The sequence below is a fragment of the Rhinatrema bivittatum genome, chromosome 2 (assembly GCF_901001135.1).
Source record: "Rhinatrema bivittatum chromosome 2, aRhiBiv1.1, whole genome shotgun sequence".
Classification (NCBI taxonomy): domain Eukaryota; kingdom Metazoa; phylum Chordata; class Amphibia; order Gymnophiona; family Rhinatrematidae; genus Rhinatrema; species Rhinatrema bivittatum.
The window spans coordinates 427,400,448-427,417,836 of NC_042616.1; the positions used below are offsets into that span (position 1 = coordinate 427,400,448).

General features: G+C 45.8%; 1 protein-coding gene and 1 pseudogene across 1 annotated transcript in view; both read right to left on the reverse strand.

Annotated features, from left to right (window-relative positions):
• Nucleotides 1-8,352, reverse strand: part of LOC115084885 (beta-1,3-galactosyl-O-glycosyl-glycoprotein beta-1,6-N-acetylglucosaminyltransferase 3-like) — a 35,410-nt gene extending 27,058 nt beyond the window's left edge. The window contains exon 1 of the mRNA XM_029590274.1: nt 8,285-8,352. The gene's annotated coding sequence lies outside the window, so the exon portion shown is untranslated. The remainder of the gene's footprint in view (nt 1-8,284) is intronic.
• LOC115084886 lies at nt 2,660-8,419 on the reverse strand (annotated as a pseudogene).
• Between the last annotated feature and the right edge of the window lie 8,970 nt (nt 8,420-17,389).

The following is a 17,389-nucleotide window of genomic DNA, read 5'->3' on the forward strand; positions in this document are numbered from 1 at the left end:
CATTTGTTTGAAGCAAAAAAAAGACTGGGCTCCTTAATCCCATTTTAGCCATCTGTTCCTAATGAATGTACATCCCTAATATCCCAGTCATGTTTCGCCATGTATCACATTTCTGTAACCAATATTATATCCAAGTAGGCCTCTTCCATGATAGCCTCCAGGCCTGGGACTTTATTTCCCAGAGTATGAGCATTACTGCATATAGGGGTAGATTTTAAAAGGAGCATGCGCGCGCACATGTACACCCAATTTTATAACTTGCGCACTCAGGCGCGAGCAAGTTATAAAATCAGGGGTTGGCGCGAACAAAAGGGTACACAATTGTGCACCTTGGGCACGCCGAGCCGCGCTGCCTTCGCCCGTTCCCTCCCCTCTAACCTGACTTTCCCACCCCTTCCCCTATCCTTTCCTCCCCTTAGCCCTACTTTGACACCTCCCAAAATTTTTATTTTAACTTTTGCGCCTGCCGGTAGCCTGCCAGCATACAATCTTCCGACACAGCGGCAATGGCCTCTCTGTCGGAGGCCTCTGTGATGAATTCAGTTCTTTCTTCTGCTTCAAAATTTTAGTAGTAGATTTAAAAAAAAAAAGCCACATGAAAAAGTTTATACCTATTAAGTTATTATAATCAAGAAAAGGCAACCTGAACTTTAATTGGATTTTAGATTTCATTACCTGCTTTTCCTAATTCCAAGCTCAAGGCAAGTTACAATTCAGGTATTTTAGTTACTTCCCTATCCAAGTGGATTTACAATCTAAGTTGTACCTGAGGGAATGGAGGATGAAGTGACTTGCCCAAGGTCAAAAGGCACATCTGTGAGAGAAGCAGAATTCAAACCTTCAGCCTCTGCTCTAACCAGTAGGCTATGCTACTACTATTATAGCATTTTCTTTTTATAATTGCAAACGATGGAAAGGAAAAAGTCTTACGGTTCTTTTTTATAAAGAGCTTTGTGCCTCAGATACTCCTCCAGGCACTGAATGGCGTAATCATCCACAGTAGGATCAAACTTATTGGCAAACAAATGATGCTGCTGGTGCATCCAGTGCAGATCTCCAGCTCCATTAAGACCGTCGAAAAATACCTGTGCATGAAGGATAAGCAGCCCCTTTATCTATATTTCCATCATTCCAGGCCCATTTCATCAACCTTGCAATTACATTCATGTCTGAGAATTCATACTTAGCATGATATGGAGAAGATCCAGGTATTCCGGGCATTCGATTTATTGTTGCCCACAGTTGTTCTTCTGATATGATGGTATCCTTTATCCATTCTTGAATTTGACAAATTTTATTCATTTTATAACATATATCACTGTGCAACAGAGTAAACAAACATCATAAGCATACAGAAAAGCCATCCAAAAGCTGATTTTGACGCCGACCCCTTCGGCAGTCCCTTAGAAACCCCCCCACCCCCCCCTTTCCCCCCGACAGAATGGCATATAACAACAGAATGTCCGACAGATCACCAAACACAGTTCGTGAAGACGATATACCTAGCCAACCACCAACTTATGCTCAAGTATAGAGCAACAATCAGAAATGGTACAGAGCATCAGGCACAGGATACAGGTATGGAAACAAAACACATATGCATTATAGGAAGCTATCCAACTCTGGACGGGCATGAGAACCCCCCATAAAGCCACCAAAGACTAAGAAACCTTCAGGTGATACCCAAGGCAGCAACAACAGGTTTCCAGGAAGCTATAAAGGAGGGGAGGCGGTGATGCCTGGAGGCCGTCAAATAGGCTAATCGATAATATAGATGAAGTTTCCCCTTAATCTCTGTGAGGGATGGGATATTCCCGGTTTTCCAGTGGGTCGCTATAAGGCTTCGAGTAGCTACAAACACCTGGGCACATACTCGATGATACTTACTGGGCACAGTATCAGGAAAGGCCTGTAACAGCGCTATGGTAACATCGGGACTAAGGTCAATCGCCAGCAAGCCACCCAGCCAGGTAAAAAGTTCCTGCCAGAGAGGTACCAGCTTAGGACAGTGCCACCAAATATGCAGGTAAGTGCCCACAGCTCCGCAGTCACGCCAGCACCCCTCGTCTATTTGGGGGTAAAATTTATGTAATTTGTCAGGGGTGAGATACCACCTATATACCATTTTGTAACAGTTTTCCTGGATTTTAGCAGAGATCGAGCACTGACCGGCCAGTTTCAAAATAGCACTCCATGTGCGAGTCCCTAACTTGGATTGTAAATCCGCCTCCCATTGTTTAACAAAGGTGCACTGCTCAATACCCTGTTGGAAAAAAAGTTGGTAAATCTTGGAGATGGCGCCCTTGAGAATATCGCTGTATAGAAAGTAGGACTCTAGAATAGACCTGCCTGGGCGAAGCAAAGACCCCCTTTGCAAGGAATGAATAAAATGGGTAACCTGGGCATAGGCAAGAAAACTGAGGGGAGGTAAGTTATATTTAAGCGCCATCTGATCCATAGGAAGTATGGACCCCTGGGAGAGGAAATGCCCAATGGTGAAAATCCCCTTTGCCCTCCAACAGTGGAATTGAGGGGAATCCCTGCCAGGGGGAAAACAGGTATTGAAAGCCAGGGAGGATTGATAAAAATATTTAAAATCCCCTAGGAGGTGTTTACGAGTCAGCCCCCATACGCGTAACGTGGTCTCCAGGGCCCATGGAATGCAGTGTACAGGGCTCCAGACAGCGCGTGGCTGTCAAGGCATAGCCGAGATCACCATCGGGCCCACCATTGCCTGCTCAAGTTGTACCCACTGTTTAGGAGAAATAGTGCGATGGACATCTAGTAGGGCTCGGAGTTGGGCAGCGTGGTAGTAATGTGCAATATTGGGTACACCCATACCTCCCTGTTGCTTAGGTAAAAAAAGGAGACTACGAGAAAATCTGGGAGGTCGCCTGCGCCAGATAAAGTCAAAAATCTTGCGTTGCCACTGGTGGAGGGTGTGCACCGGTATGTACACAGGGAGCGAGGAGAACAGGTATAGAAATTTCGGTAAAATACTCATTTTTGCAATAGCAATTCTGCCTAACCAGGAGTAGGAGCCGCGATTCCATCGGCTCATATCAATAGTAATTTTATCCACCAATGGCAAGTAATTCAGGCGAAATAAGTCAGAAATTAGGGGAGAGATACGCACACCTAAGTATTTAATATGTGACTTAGCCCATTTGAAAGAGAAGCGACCCTTGATCTGTAGCACAACCTCTGGAGACAAATTAATATTCAGCAACTCGGACTTGTCAAGATTGACCCTAAGTCCGGACACAGCGCTATAAGCATCCAGCTCCTGCTTGACCCCACTAAGGGACGACAGAGGATCAGTCAGGAACAACAGAATATCGTCTGCAAATAACGACAATTTGTACCTGGTTCCCCCAAGATCCACCCCCTTAATTGTCAGGGATTCGCGAATCCTAATAGTAAGAGGCTCCAGGTACAAAGCAAATAATAAAGGTGACAGAGGGCACCCCTGACGGGTACCTCTACCGATACTAAAGGCGGGGCCATACCCATTGTTTACCTTGACCCTCGCATGAGGATGATCATATAACTTTTGTATCCATTGTAGGAAATGAGGGCCAAACGCCATATTTTGTAAGGTAGCGAATAGAAAGGGCCAATGTACCAAATCGAACGCTTTCTCAGCGTCTAGTGAGAGCAACACTGCAGGTGTCTTGGTCTTATGGGCCCACCACAGGAGATCCAGCACCTTACGAATATTATCCGCAGCCATGCGGTGTGGCACAAACCCCACTTGGTCATTATGGATAAGGGCGGGGAGGAATTTATTCAGGCGGAGTGCCAGGATACGGGCTAAAATCTTAAGATCGACATTTATGAGGGATATTGGCCTATACGAAGCGCATTGCGTGGGATCCCGCTCTGGCTTGGGTAGAATCGTAATACCGGCCACATTGGCCTGAGTGGTAATGGAACCCTCTGCTCGCAAGCTATTAAAGAATTGCGCCAACGGGCCCACTATAGTAGTAGCGCACTTCTTGTAGTAAGTACCCGATAGGCCATCCAACCCCGGGGCCTTACCCGCTTTAAGATTCTTGATGACGGCTAATATTTCCGCTTCCAGAATGGGAGCGTCCAAGGCCTGCAGTTGAGCCGAGGTAAGGCTCGGTAGAGACACCCCTTGTAAATACCTGACAATACTGTCCGGACAGATCTAATCGTCCGGTTGGTACAGTTGGCCATAAAATTGAGAGAATGCTTCCCGTATCTCCTTGGAGCCAGTCAACATTGTACCCTGCCCTCCTTTAATTTTGGAAATGTTGTTACGAGCCATTTTAGCTTTCAAGCTGCGGGCCAGCAATCTCCCAGCTTTGTCCCCTCCCTCATAAAAAGCTTGTTTAGTAATTTCCAGAGCGTAGAGCAGCTGGGCATTATCTAATTTATACAATTCAGATTTGGCAGCTAATAATTTTTGATAACATCGGCCTGAGAGGGTTCTCATATGTTCCCTGGAGAGGAGGCGGATGGTATGCATAAGATCCTCCCTGGCTTTCTGCTTACGGCGTTTACACGCTGCCGCCCTAGAGATGAGCAGGCCCCGGGCAAACGCCTTGGAACAATCCCACACAATACCTGGGATAATATCAGGAGTATCATTAAGCCTAAAGTATTCAGAAAGCTGCGATTCAAGGGTCTGTACAAAGGGAGTATCCTGGAGGAGAGACTCGTTTAATCTCCAAAAGCATTCCCCCTTATCGCCATCACTCACGTCCAAGTCCAAAACCACAGGTGCATGGTCAGACCAGGAGATAGCATCCAGGTCAACATTACGTACCCGATTGCCCAGATGCTTATCCACCAGAAAAAAGTCGATTCGAGAGTAGCTGTCATGGGGGTGGGAGTAAAAGGAGTAAGACCTAGATCCTTTATCCATTCTATTAGTTTCTGCACTTCAGGATTTTCTAAGACATATGTCACAAATTCTCTTGTGACCACAAAGTAAGCACTTCCAGTAAACATTGGAGATCTGATTGGTGGTGGAATTTTCCTAATATTAGTTCTCTGAATAATTGTATCTGTTTTATAAGAAAACAGCTAGCGGTTTGTTTTATATTTTGGTGGCTTTTTAGACTCCAGACTGTTTTTGCCATTCAGTACCTTCAGGGCTCTATCTCAGCATTGGTCTTTATTGGTAAGTCGGTGCCACAAGTGTTTACCAGATATCTCCAGGGCACTTTACTTTTCAGCAGATCCTCCATGCAGTTCAGATCAGCTTTAAGCCTAAACCAGGATGTGTAAACCACTTTTTCTAGCTTAGATGCCAAAAATACATTTTCAAAACAGGAAATAATGGCTCGCACAGCCTCCTTATAATTCTCAGGAGATTTTTCATCCATATGGACACAGTATATATTCTGAGGGTTGTAAATTGCCCTTAAAAGTCTTTCAAACATTTCAATTTGTTCATGGATGACCATGGAATATGCAATGGGAAAATTCTCTTCCTCTTTACTGAGTGGAATAGGAATAAACCTCCTGATTTTCTTGTAAAGGTTACAATCTTTAGTAAACTTCAAGTAGTCCATTTCATTTGAAGGAAACCTCTTATTCTTAGCATTTGATTGGTGCAAAAGTGCCCATTTCACTTCTTGCTGATCTCCTTTTATAATTTTGGAGCAATTAATCTCACCTCTGGAAGGTAATTGCATTGCGGTGAAGAACTGAGTTTTATTGTAGCTACTCCATAGATTATTTTCCTTATTTTGTAATTCAACCTGATCACTGGGTTGAAAAACATATTTTAGCATTGCGACAGAAAACAAAAGTAGTCCGAAAGAGAAGAAATGGAGAGGCCATCTCCTGCAAGGTTGGCTCCAAATCATTTTTAAATGCAGACGCTTTGTTAGGTTTTCTTTTATAATTATTGTAGGTAATTTTACTCTAATCCACTCCTTATATATTGCACTGGAACACTGGAAACCACATGGGTCTAGATACTGCAGTCATCATCATACCAAGATTAGGAAAATAAGACCTTTTTGGAAAACTACAAATTGCTGGTAACTTTCTTCAGCAGTGTCTTCCACCATATAGCACTGTTCTCCCTATAACTGTGATCATGGCTATATCACAAGGCAATGAAGACAGACAAGGGAGCATAAGCTTTCTTTTAGAATTTCCAACCAAAATGTTCAGTCTTCATCAGCACTACAAAGTAGCAATTATAAAGAATAATTTGAACCTCTAGGTTCCATGGATGATGATTTCTATTTACTCTTTGTTACAGAATTTTAGAATAAAGAATGGTGAGCCAGCTTCTGTACAGGTCATCCATATACAAATGTCTGACTTTACCTGGAGAAAGTTAGATTCCCTCAGCTTTGTTTGGAGCATACAAAATGAGTTATTTTGGCTCTGCTTGGTAGTGTCATCCAGTCTAGAACTGTGCTGCCTGTTTCAATTCTGCATACAGAAAAAGGAAACAGAACTGACAGCCAATAGAATCCTAAACTATATTGAAATATATATTTCAATGCAATAAATTATCTCATGTTAACACTGTATGCTAATGATTTACCTATGGGCTATCAAAAAAGATTAGGCACTGCAAAAGTTATTAATGTTGCTACTGCATTGGGCTTTGGTCATAGAAAGTTTTCTATGCTGTCCCCTTTCTGCTCCCTCTACACTAAGTAATTTCTATCAAATTTCAAAAACTGTTAAACAGAAAGCAGTAGCCTGCAGTGATCATCTCACTTGTGCCCAGACCCTGGAATATATAATGCTACCTGATCTCTTTTTCCAGAAACCTTCCTGACCTCACAAAAGAAACACTATGCCAAAATGTTCTTCAATGATTAACACGATACAGCAACAGTTAAGAAATAACTAAACTATGGATTAAATCCTAGCAGTTTCCTAATACCCTGGTAAAAAAATAAAAATAAAAGGAAAAAGATTTCTAAGAATTTCATAAGTCTCAGTTGCTTATAAGTAGATATTTTCTGCATGACTCTTCATGATAGGATGAACTATTGGTTATATTGACTATGTTTAGGACCTTCATTTTCAGTTTAGTTTATTTTTACTGTGAATTTATCAGTGTTAATTATAACAAACAAAAATGGGATAAAATATGTGGAAAAAAAGACTTTTTCCATTGCATTAGGAAACTTTTCTTCCTCATTACTCAGTGGAGTGGGAATAAAGTTTCTATTTGTTTGCCAGGGAGTTTTGTCTGCCTGAATCCTCAGAGATGATGTGACTTGCTGCTGGAGACTGCCCTGACCTTAACTTACCACTACAGAGAAGTCCCAGGGCCACGCACCGACATATGTGACAACCCGGGCTTGGAAACCCGACCCCTCCCGACCTTGCAATGGAGGATGTGCCGGAGGGGAAGAGCAACGCACAATGTGCGCTCAACCCCCAACCCCCTCCGTGCACGATCGCGCAGTGAAATCATCGGCCGGGGACGGGCGCATGGTGATGTCATCGCCGGCACGATTTAAATGACCAGCACACGCTTGCTGGCCCTTTTCCCCTCCCCGGCGGGCGCATTTCCCACCCACTCTACCCAAGGCGAGTTTAATGCCTCTGCATGTTAGCATCGACGAAGTCAAATGCATCTTGTTCTTTTAATTGAACTCTTATGTTTATATGGCCCAGTTAGCAGAGTTATGTTAGTTGGAGTTATGTTAATAATGTACATCGATTACATCGTCGCAGCTATTTATGCGGGTGAACGAGCCGGTAGGTGACCTTGTCGTGCCAGGTGGGGCCCCCCTGCTTGGAAATCATGATGGGGGGGCTGCCTTGCTAGGAAACACGGTTGGCAGCCCAGAGGGGCACCGGTTTGGTGCCGGGAGTGTATTTGGCTCGCACAAGGGTTGATTAATCTGTTAATAACAATAAAGCTGGGACCTTCTTCATCCATTTAATTTGTATGAGTAATAATTTCTTTAACTCAGGGTGACATCGGGGGGATAGCCCGAGGCATCTGTGCCGGGTCTGCGCGTCATAATTTCTGCTGCCTTTTCCTCCCTGCATTTAACTGAGCCCCTGCAAATGGGCAGAATCTGCTCCACTACTATACACAACAAAATTTCCCATCTGCTGAGAAAACGAAACCAACTGCAGCAGGAGAAAGAGAACTGTGGGGTTTTCTGTAGCCCAGAGCGTGTTCAACCCACAAATAAAATAAACCCCCAAAGCATCAAGAAATCGTCTACTGTGGAAGCAGGAGAGAGCTGGGACTGCAAAAAATCTGTCAAAGGGGAAAAGCAGCACCGCTGCTGAGAGAACTGAAGCCAGCATTTCTCACCTGAACTGCTGTTTCACTGTTTCTGCCGAGTTGGAGGAGCAGCTGTCTGCTAGTTCCAGAGATTCATTCTTGGAGCTGCTGAAGTGAAGCAGTCAGGAGCCAGGATTTAAAAGAAGAAAGACTGCAACTCAGGACTCAGTCGTGCTAGGGAAACAAGCCCTACTTTTGTGCTAAGGAGCAGGTACTTACTCAAACGTTTTCCTTTTAAAGAGGCAGTTCGTAATATGACCGGCAGCAGCAACTATTTGGAGCTTCTCTTAAAGTGGCAGCACTAAATTTATTCAGGAACCCATTGAAGAGGCTCTCTGTCTGAGTACTCCTGTTATAGGAGCCCAATGATATTCTCAAGGTCCCCATTCCACCAAACCGATAGAGGAGTCAGAAGATGACCCCTTCACTAAAAAGGTGAAAAAATATTCTGGAAACTTCAGCTGTGACCAGACATACAACTTATTTCAATGCACAAAACAGGATGAGGTAGCGGGTCCTGCTGTGCACCAAAGATTTGCATCAGAGGCATAGCATGAGATTGTGATGAAATGAGAATATCACACAATCCAGAATGAGATACAACTTTCTGGCATCACGTCCTGAGTGTGTGGACTCAAAGTGCTACAGTGAAATGATTGAGCAACCCAAATGTCTGGAGACAAGGTAATGTACTAAAGAGACTGAAACTCAGGGGGCTGCACTGTGATGTGCACAGGTAGATTACCCTAGAGACATTTTGGGGCCAATGCAATACAGTACACTCCGCCATGTGCACTGTATAAACCCACAGCTGGACGCGGATTATATAACCGCTAATTAATCCCCTTATGCAATAAAAGAATTAGTGCCTCTACAACGTGCGTCCAACGCAGAGTGAATCTAATAGTGCTCATCATATGCAAATGCATGTGAATGAGGCTATTAGGTATTCACTCCCAATGCGCTCAAAGAGCTAGTATAGAAAAGCAGAAAAAACTGCTTTTCTGTACTGCCTCCTACTTAATATCATTTTGATATTAAGCAGGAGGAAAACTAAAGTAAATTAACCAATAAAAAAAGTTTTTAAAAAAGCGCTGGCAGTTGGGTGCAGGAAACGGATGCTCAATTGACAAGTGTCTGTTTCCTGAACCCCTGGCTGTGCGGCGTTTAGGAAAACTGACGCCGATAAACTCGGCATCAGTTTTCCTAACCGGCGGACGGCCAATGCACTCGGCTCTCTTTAGCAAGGAGGACCTAATTTAAATATACCTAGGCCTTATACCTAGGCTTACCTTTGTCAACAATACACCCACTGCAGCTTGTTCAAAATGCTACAGCAAGAACCCTCTTCAACTTACCAAGATCAGAACACATAACACCTATATTGCAACAACTACACTGGCTTCCAATCACACACCATATCACCTACAAAATTTGGATAACCAGACCTTATCACCAGGCTAGTTCAGGAGCCTTGCTGTGATGCATGCCATAGTCTCATTTTTCCAGTCTTGATGAGCATCTCCTTTGTCTTCTTCCAAAGAGTGTGAATTTCATCAGCAGTGGCTTGAGCTGCCAGGGACGACACGGATAGCGGAAGTGGCAAAGGTGGTGAAGGTAATCGTCCATATACCATTTCGAATGGTGACGATCCAGTAGATGTTGCTGGATGAGAGTTGATGGAAAACTCGGCCCACGGTAGAAGTTCAGACCAATCATTCTGGCGACAAGATACATAGGCTCTGAGGAACTGTTTGAGGGGGCGGTTCATCCGCTCTGTTTGTCCGTTGGATTGCGGATGATACGATGATGTGAAGTCGAGAGTGATATCAAACTTCTTGCAAAGAGCCTTCCAGAATCTGGCTGTAAACTGTACGCCTCTGTCTGAGACTATGTGCTTGGGTACTCCGAACAACTGGAATATGTGGCCGATGAAGAGCTTTGCAACTTCACTGGCAGTTGGTAAGCCAGGAAGTGCCACAAAGTGAGCCATTTTTTACAATCTGTCCACTGTTACCCAGATAGTGTTATTGCCCCCGGATAGGGGTAAGTCCACCACGAAATCTGTGGCGATGTGAGTCCAGGGCTCTTCTGGTATGGGCAGAGGTTGTAGTTGACCCCAAGGATGACCGGGCGGAGACTTTTGCTTAGCACAGTTGGTATAGGCTGCAACATAAGTGAAGGCGTCTTCTCTCATAGACGGCCACCAGTAGAATTTTTGCAGCTTAGCTAGAGTTCTCCTTTGACCAGGATGTCCAGACAGCTTGGAGTCATGAGCCCATGCTAGTACTTTCTTCTGGAGATTGGCAGGCACTATCGTCTTGCCCGCAGGTACTGGGTGCATGGCGGATAGAATGACTCTCTCAGGTTCAATGATATGTTGAGGAGTGTCAGGCACATCTTCAGATACAAATGAGCATGAAAGGGCATCTGCTCTGACATTCTTGTCTCCAGGTCTGTACTTTAAGATGAAATCAAACCTGTTGAAAAACAGGGACCACCTGGCCTATATGTGGTTGAGGCTTAGGTGTGATGAAGGTATTCTAGGTATTTATGGTCAGTAAAAACCGTAATTTGGTGTTGAGCACCCTCAAGCCAGGGTCTCCACTCTTCAAATGCCATGTTTATCGCCAACAATTCTTTATCTCCGATTCCATAGTTCCTTTTAGCCGGTGTGAATCTTCTGGAGAAAAGGAACATGGCCGCAGGATCTTAGAGTCGCTGGTTTGACTCAATACAGCCCCCACTCCGACATCAGAGGCATCCACCTCGACAATAAAGGGGCAGGTAGGATCCGGGTGATGGAGACATGGCTTGCTGGAAAAAGCATCCTTTAGCTTTTGAAAAGCGGTCACAGCCTCAGTAGGCCAGTTGGCAACATTTGCACCTTTCTTTGTCAGAGCTGTTAAAGGCACAGTTAGTGAAGAGTAATTTTTGATGAAGATCCTATAGTAATTTGTAAATCCCAGGAACCTTCTGAGAGCTTTTAGACCAGTAGGTTGGGACCATTTCTGAATTCTCTCCAGCTTTTGTGAGTCCATTTGGAACCCCTTGTTAGACACAGTGTACCCTAGAAACAGTACAGACTCCTTGTGGAATTCACATTTGGACAGTTTAGCATACAGGTGGTTCTCCCGCAGTCTTTGTAACACTCTCTTGACATTCATGATGTGGGTGTTCAGATCCTGAGAAAAGATCAAGATATCATCCATATAGACAACGACACATTGGTAGAGTAGGTCACGAAGATGTTGTTCATCATGTTCTGGAAGACAGCTGGGGCGTTGCATAAGCCGAAGGGCATCACCAAATACTCAAAGTGTCCATCCCTGGTATTGAAAGCTATCTTCCATTCGTCTCCTGAACGAATGCGGATAAGGTTATACACTCCTTTAAGATCCAGCTTGGAGAAAATCTTAGCCCCTTGTAAATGGTCATCAAACAGTTCAGATATGAGTGGTAAGGGGTAGCGGTCTTTGACTGTGATCTCATTTAGATCACGATAATCAATGCATAGACATAGGGTTCCGTCCTTCTTCCCTACAAAGAAAAATCCTGCTCCCACAGGGGACTTGGATGCCCTTAAAAAACCTTTTTGTAGATTCTCTTGAATGTATTCTGACATTGCTTTATTTTCCACCACCGAGAGGGGGTATACTCTTCCCTTAGGTGGTTCAGTGTTTGGTTTCAAGTTAATCATGCAGTCATAAGATCGATGTGGAGGAAGTATGTCAGCAACTTCCTTAGAAAATATGTCTTGAAATGACGCGTATTGCGGTGGTAACCCAGGCATCAACGGAATTGTAGGCATACAGGGCAATGGTGAGACTTCCTTCAAACACTTGCCATGGCAATCTGGACCCCAGCATGACAGCTCCAGTGTAGTCCAGTTGAATTGAGGCATGTGCTCTTGCAGCCATGGTAACCCGAGGACTAAGGGATGCATAGCTTTCTCGAGCACGAAGAAGAAAATGATTCCGTATGAAGAGCTCCAGTCCTTAAGCTGCCTGGTTCCATTTGTAGAGTTACTTCACCCAGTAAGGGCTCCCCATGAATAGAGGATAACAGAAGCGGTGGCTTCATAGTCATAGTGGGGATACGAAGGTGTTCCACTAGGCGTCTCAGGATAAAATTCCCTCCTGCCCTGGAGTCCACAAGGGCAAGAATCTGGAATTCAAGTGGTCCGTTAATCAAGGAGACTGGTAGAGAGAGTGGAGGAGAAGGAGCAGTTAGACCTAAGAAGAGTCCTTCCACAGGACTTAGGTCTGCCCATTTTCCCAGACAGATAGGGCATGTTTGTACTACATGGCCGGCTTGGCCACAATACATGCAAAGGCCTAATCTTCTTCGTGTTCTTCTCTCCTTTGAAGTCAGGTGACTACGGCCTAGTTGCATAGGTTCCTCTTCACCCGACACCACTTTAGACGGAATAGGCTTGGGTGGAGTCTTGAGTCGGATCACTCCTTGGCAAGGCCTCTTGGAACCTTTAACCTCTTGAACCTTGTCCCGAAGCCGCTTATCAATTCTTGCGGTTAACTTCATCAGGTCCTCTAAGGTCTCAGGCATTTCTCAAGCCGCCAACTCATCTTTCAATCGGGAGGGCAGGCCTTCAAAGAAAGGGTCTTCAGGCATCTCGAGTCCCAGTTCAACTCTGAAGCCAACATCTTAAACTCAATGGCGAAGTCAGGCAAGGGCTTATTACCTTGCTGTAAATGGACCAATGCAGATCTTGTAACTGTGTATCTGGCAGGATCATCGAATACGGATTTGAACAGTTCCAAAAATCCAGTAAGGTCCTTCAAAATAGGGTCAACATGCTCTCACAGCGGAGAAGCCCAAGTTAGTGCTCTTCCGTCCAGATACTACAGAATGTATGTTGTCTTGGCGTAGACTGTGGGAAAATTGTTAGGCTGAAGTGCAAAATGCATACAGCATTGATTGAGAAATCCCCTACATTTCCATGCCTCTTCAGAGAAGCGAATAGGAGCGGAAAGGGGTACAACAGTTTTTATCGTGACCTCTGACGGTCTTTCTTCTTCTTTACCTGAGGTAGTAGAAGCGTTCATCTGTGAGTTCAGTAGATTAAAGGCCACAGTCAAGCTTTCCAGCATACTCTGTTGTTCAGTAATTCGCTGGGTGTTGCAACCGTCCCTTTCCGACAGCTTCACTCTGCCTACCTTTCTTTCCTTGCACCTCCTCTTGCTGTTGATTGACGCCTCGCTGCCGTGGCGTCTGCCTGCCGTCCTCTCCGGTGTCCCCGGACCGGCTTGGGCGCTGCCTCCCGCCATGCTCCGTCTGTACCTTAGGGTGTGCATGCTGCGTGGCCCTCACTCTTATTTCCTACTTGGCGCGAACCTCAGGGACGTCCCCCTGTGATGACGTCACGCTGCCCGGATATTTAAAGCCTACTTTGTTTCCTAGCCTTTGAGCTAGCAAGGTTGGGAAATCCTTACGGATAGGATTCGCTCTCCGTACCCAGCTACTCTGCCTCCAATCTACTATTGGACTCTTAACACTAATGGGGTACCCGCTCCTCGGGGGCCTCACTTGCTTTTCAGGCCGCTATCAGAAAACCGGTACTCGCTCCACGAGGGTCCATGTTCCCTGACTCGCTGCCTGCCCCTACCTTCTTTTCTGCCTGGAAGGATTCGCTATCTTCAACACCAGTGAGTACTACCATCTTCACCTCAGAGCTGTTCCCTGGAACCAGGTACTCGCTCCTCGAGGGCCTGCCTTCGTTCCAGCCCTGGTGCCATCTTCTACGTGGAACCACTGTGTGAGTGCATCACCTTCAAGCCTCTCAGCTCTCAGGGATCCGGTACTCGCTCCTCGAGGACCTGCTCTCCCTTTCCTGGGGTTCTCCATATTGGGGCTTGTGCATACTCCACTGTACTCATTATTCTCAGTTCTTTCCACTACAGTACTGCTACCAGAGGAGTCGATGTTCCAGTGCCTGAGGGATACTAGCTCAGCGAGCTACTTCAACTACTCACCACTGCCACCTCTGGTGGCTACACCACATTATTTAATAAAAGATCAATCTCTGTGTTTGTGTGTCCTTAGCTGAGCCTGACCTGTGGCCCCTCACGGGACTGCTGCCTGTGGGGATGGTCAGCTGCCACAGTGTTCAAGGGTCCACCCAAACCTCACTAATTATAACACTGGGCCAGGTCCGGAATGGCTTGTAATGCAGTGAGCTGAGCCGAATCCATGGAGTTAACAATCTGTTATGATATCGAGGTGTTTGTTGGATTCTCAAGGGCAACAGTGATGTTATCTCCTATGGGGAGGAGCCCCGTAGGGAGACTGATGCACTGGGCTAGACTCAATAGCACAAACACAGAGATAGTTTCTTTTATTGTACAGCTAGGATGACCACCAGAGGTGGCAGTAGAGAGCAGGTTAGCTGGTAGCAGTCTGTACTCCTTGGCGAGAGAGACCCATTCCACAATGGTGGTGTAAGGCCCCGATGCAGACGTCCAATAAGGCACTGTAGGAGAGACAGACTGTCAGATGTTAAACACACTCCCATAGCAGAGTAGAGAGAATAGGTGTTAGCAGTTCGTGATCCTCGGCAGAGGAGACCCATTCCACAATGGTGGTGTGGGGCCTGATGCAGAGAGGTAGCGAGGAGTTTGATGAGAGACAGACTGGTAGAAGTTGTACTCACTCTCTATTGCTGATAGATGGATTTCCAGCAGGTTGAAGAATGGAGCAGGCACCAGGAAAGACACACAGGCGCTCGAGGAGCAAGTACCTGTAAGCGGATAGGCACCTGTAAATAAGCAGAGGGCCCTCGAGGAGCAGGTACCCAGGTTAGAGAACCCTGAAGGGTAGAGATAGCTTCCAGTGGATAGAAGCGACAGAGTAGCTTCAGACCAGGGCATTCTGATCCTTGCTAACTCGGCGAGAGTCAGCAAATGGGCAACCTTAAATATGCGGAAGCAGTGATGTCACTCGAGGGGGATGTCCCCGAGGTTCATGCCAACACTGCTACTTAGGTAGGGACACGCACGTGCATGCACCCTAGGAGGCCTCGGGTCAAGATGGCCGAACACCACACCAGAGCCGCTCTGGGGATGCCGGAGGGTGCGGCAGGGAGATGCTACAGATGCCACACTCTTGAGGCTGGTGGATAAAGCTGAAAGAAAGGTGAGGCATGTTGGGCGAAGTCATCTGAGCCTGATGGATGCAACAGCCTCCTCTTCTTTTTCTTCTGACAACTCATCTGGGGATGAAAATCAAGCAGCACCACCCTCCATCTCCACATCTACTGGTTCTTCTATCTCTACTTCTTCATGTCCCAACCCGCAGCTGAGCACATTATGCTCATCCAGCCATCCTTGAGACAGAGACCCACCATGCTCTACCAGAATGACATGATCACATCACCATCAAGAACCGAAGGATCCATGGATGTAACAAATTTCTTCTCAGATTGTCAGTCTCTCATCACGTTCCCTTTCCCCTTCTGAGCTAGCTGTACTTCAACAAGGTCTCTCTTTTGTTCCCTCCCTTTTTTGTCCACTTTTATCAAATGTTCTTTTCCTCTTCTAACTCCTCGTCTGGTTCCTCTATTATTAGTAGGAAATCTACATGGGTCCCTCCTGGCCCAATTGACCTTCTTTTTTCTTTTGAACACTTGGTTCTCTTTGACATGGTTTCTTTCGACTCCCACCATTCCTCTTTTTACATTTTTTTTAAAACTGATCATCTTGCTCTCTTTTTTTCAATCTGACCCTTCAATCATTATCAAACCTGCTGATAAAGGAAGTGGTCTTGTCATCCTTGACGGCCATGTCTATGTTTCAGAAGTGGAGAGCCAATTATCTGACTGTTTGTACTACATTCCCCTATCATCTGATCCTATTCCTTCACTCCATACTTCCATTTCCTTGTTAGTTGAAGAGGCCCTTACCTCCCAGTACATTACTCCAGGTGAAGCAGATTTTCTCCTTGAATCTTTTCCGCATATTCCAATCTTCTACATTCTTCCTAAGATTCATAAAACCCTCATTAATCCACCTGGTAAACCTATTGTTTCTGGCCTTGGCTCTCTTCTTGAACCCCTTTCTCGCTTTGTTTATTGTTTTCTTAAACCTCTTATACCTTTAGCTCCTTCTTATGTATACAACCATAGCCACTTTTTATCCCTTCTCCAACAGGTCATTCTCCCTTGTACCTCTATTCGCTTAGTCACTTTGGATATTAAATCCCTTATTTTAACATTCCTCAATCTGAAGCAATTGAAATTGTCCAAGAGGCTTTGCTACATTGCCAGGACCACCTTTGGGTTCTCACTCATTTTTTGGTCTCTCTTGCGTGCATTGCTTTAACTATAACTAAGAACTTTTTTTCTTTCAGTGGCCATTTTGTCCAACAAATAAAAAGTACTGCAAAGGGGGCCACTATAGCTCCCGACATTACATGTCTCTATGTATCCAATTTTGAATGTATCTATCTTTATCCTTTCTCTTTCTTTCCTTTATTCTTTGCTGGCACCACTGTTGCGGAGCGCTCGGAGAGCGATCCCACTCCTGGGAGAGGTGTGTGCCCTTGGGCCGCGGCTCGACGCCAGAGAGTCTGAAGAGGTGCCGTGGGAGGCGTGGCATGCCCGAGCATGGGCTAGACGGGATCAAGCTGGAGAGAAGACTGGAAGACAGGCCCTCCTCCGAGCCTGCACGCTTCGGAAGACCCAACAACACTATGTTGGTCTTGTGAACAGTCCTCCGACCGTCCCCAGCCCTTTCGGACCTGCCGCAGGGGTACGACATGAAGCGGCAGGCCGGATGGAGGCCAGGGCAGCGAGGACTGGAACATGGATGCAGACAAGACTCAGAAACGAGATACTGGAAGTGCAGACGTAGACTCAGGCACAGGTACTGGACGTGCTGACGTAGACTCAGGAGCAAGGTACTGGAAGTGTAGACGTGGACTCAGAGACAAGGTACTGGACGAGCTGACGTAGACTCAGAAGCAAGGTACTGGAAGTGCAGACATGGACTCAGAGACAAGGTTCTGGACGAGCTGACGTAGACTCAGAAGCAAGGTACTGGAAGTGCAGATGTGGACTCGGAGACAAGGTACTGGACGTGCTGACGTAGACTCAGGAGCAAGGTACTGGAAGTGTAGACG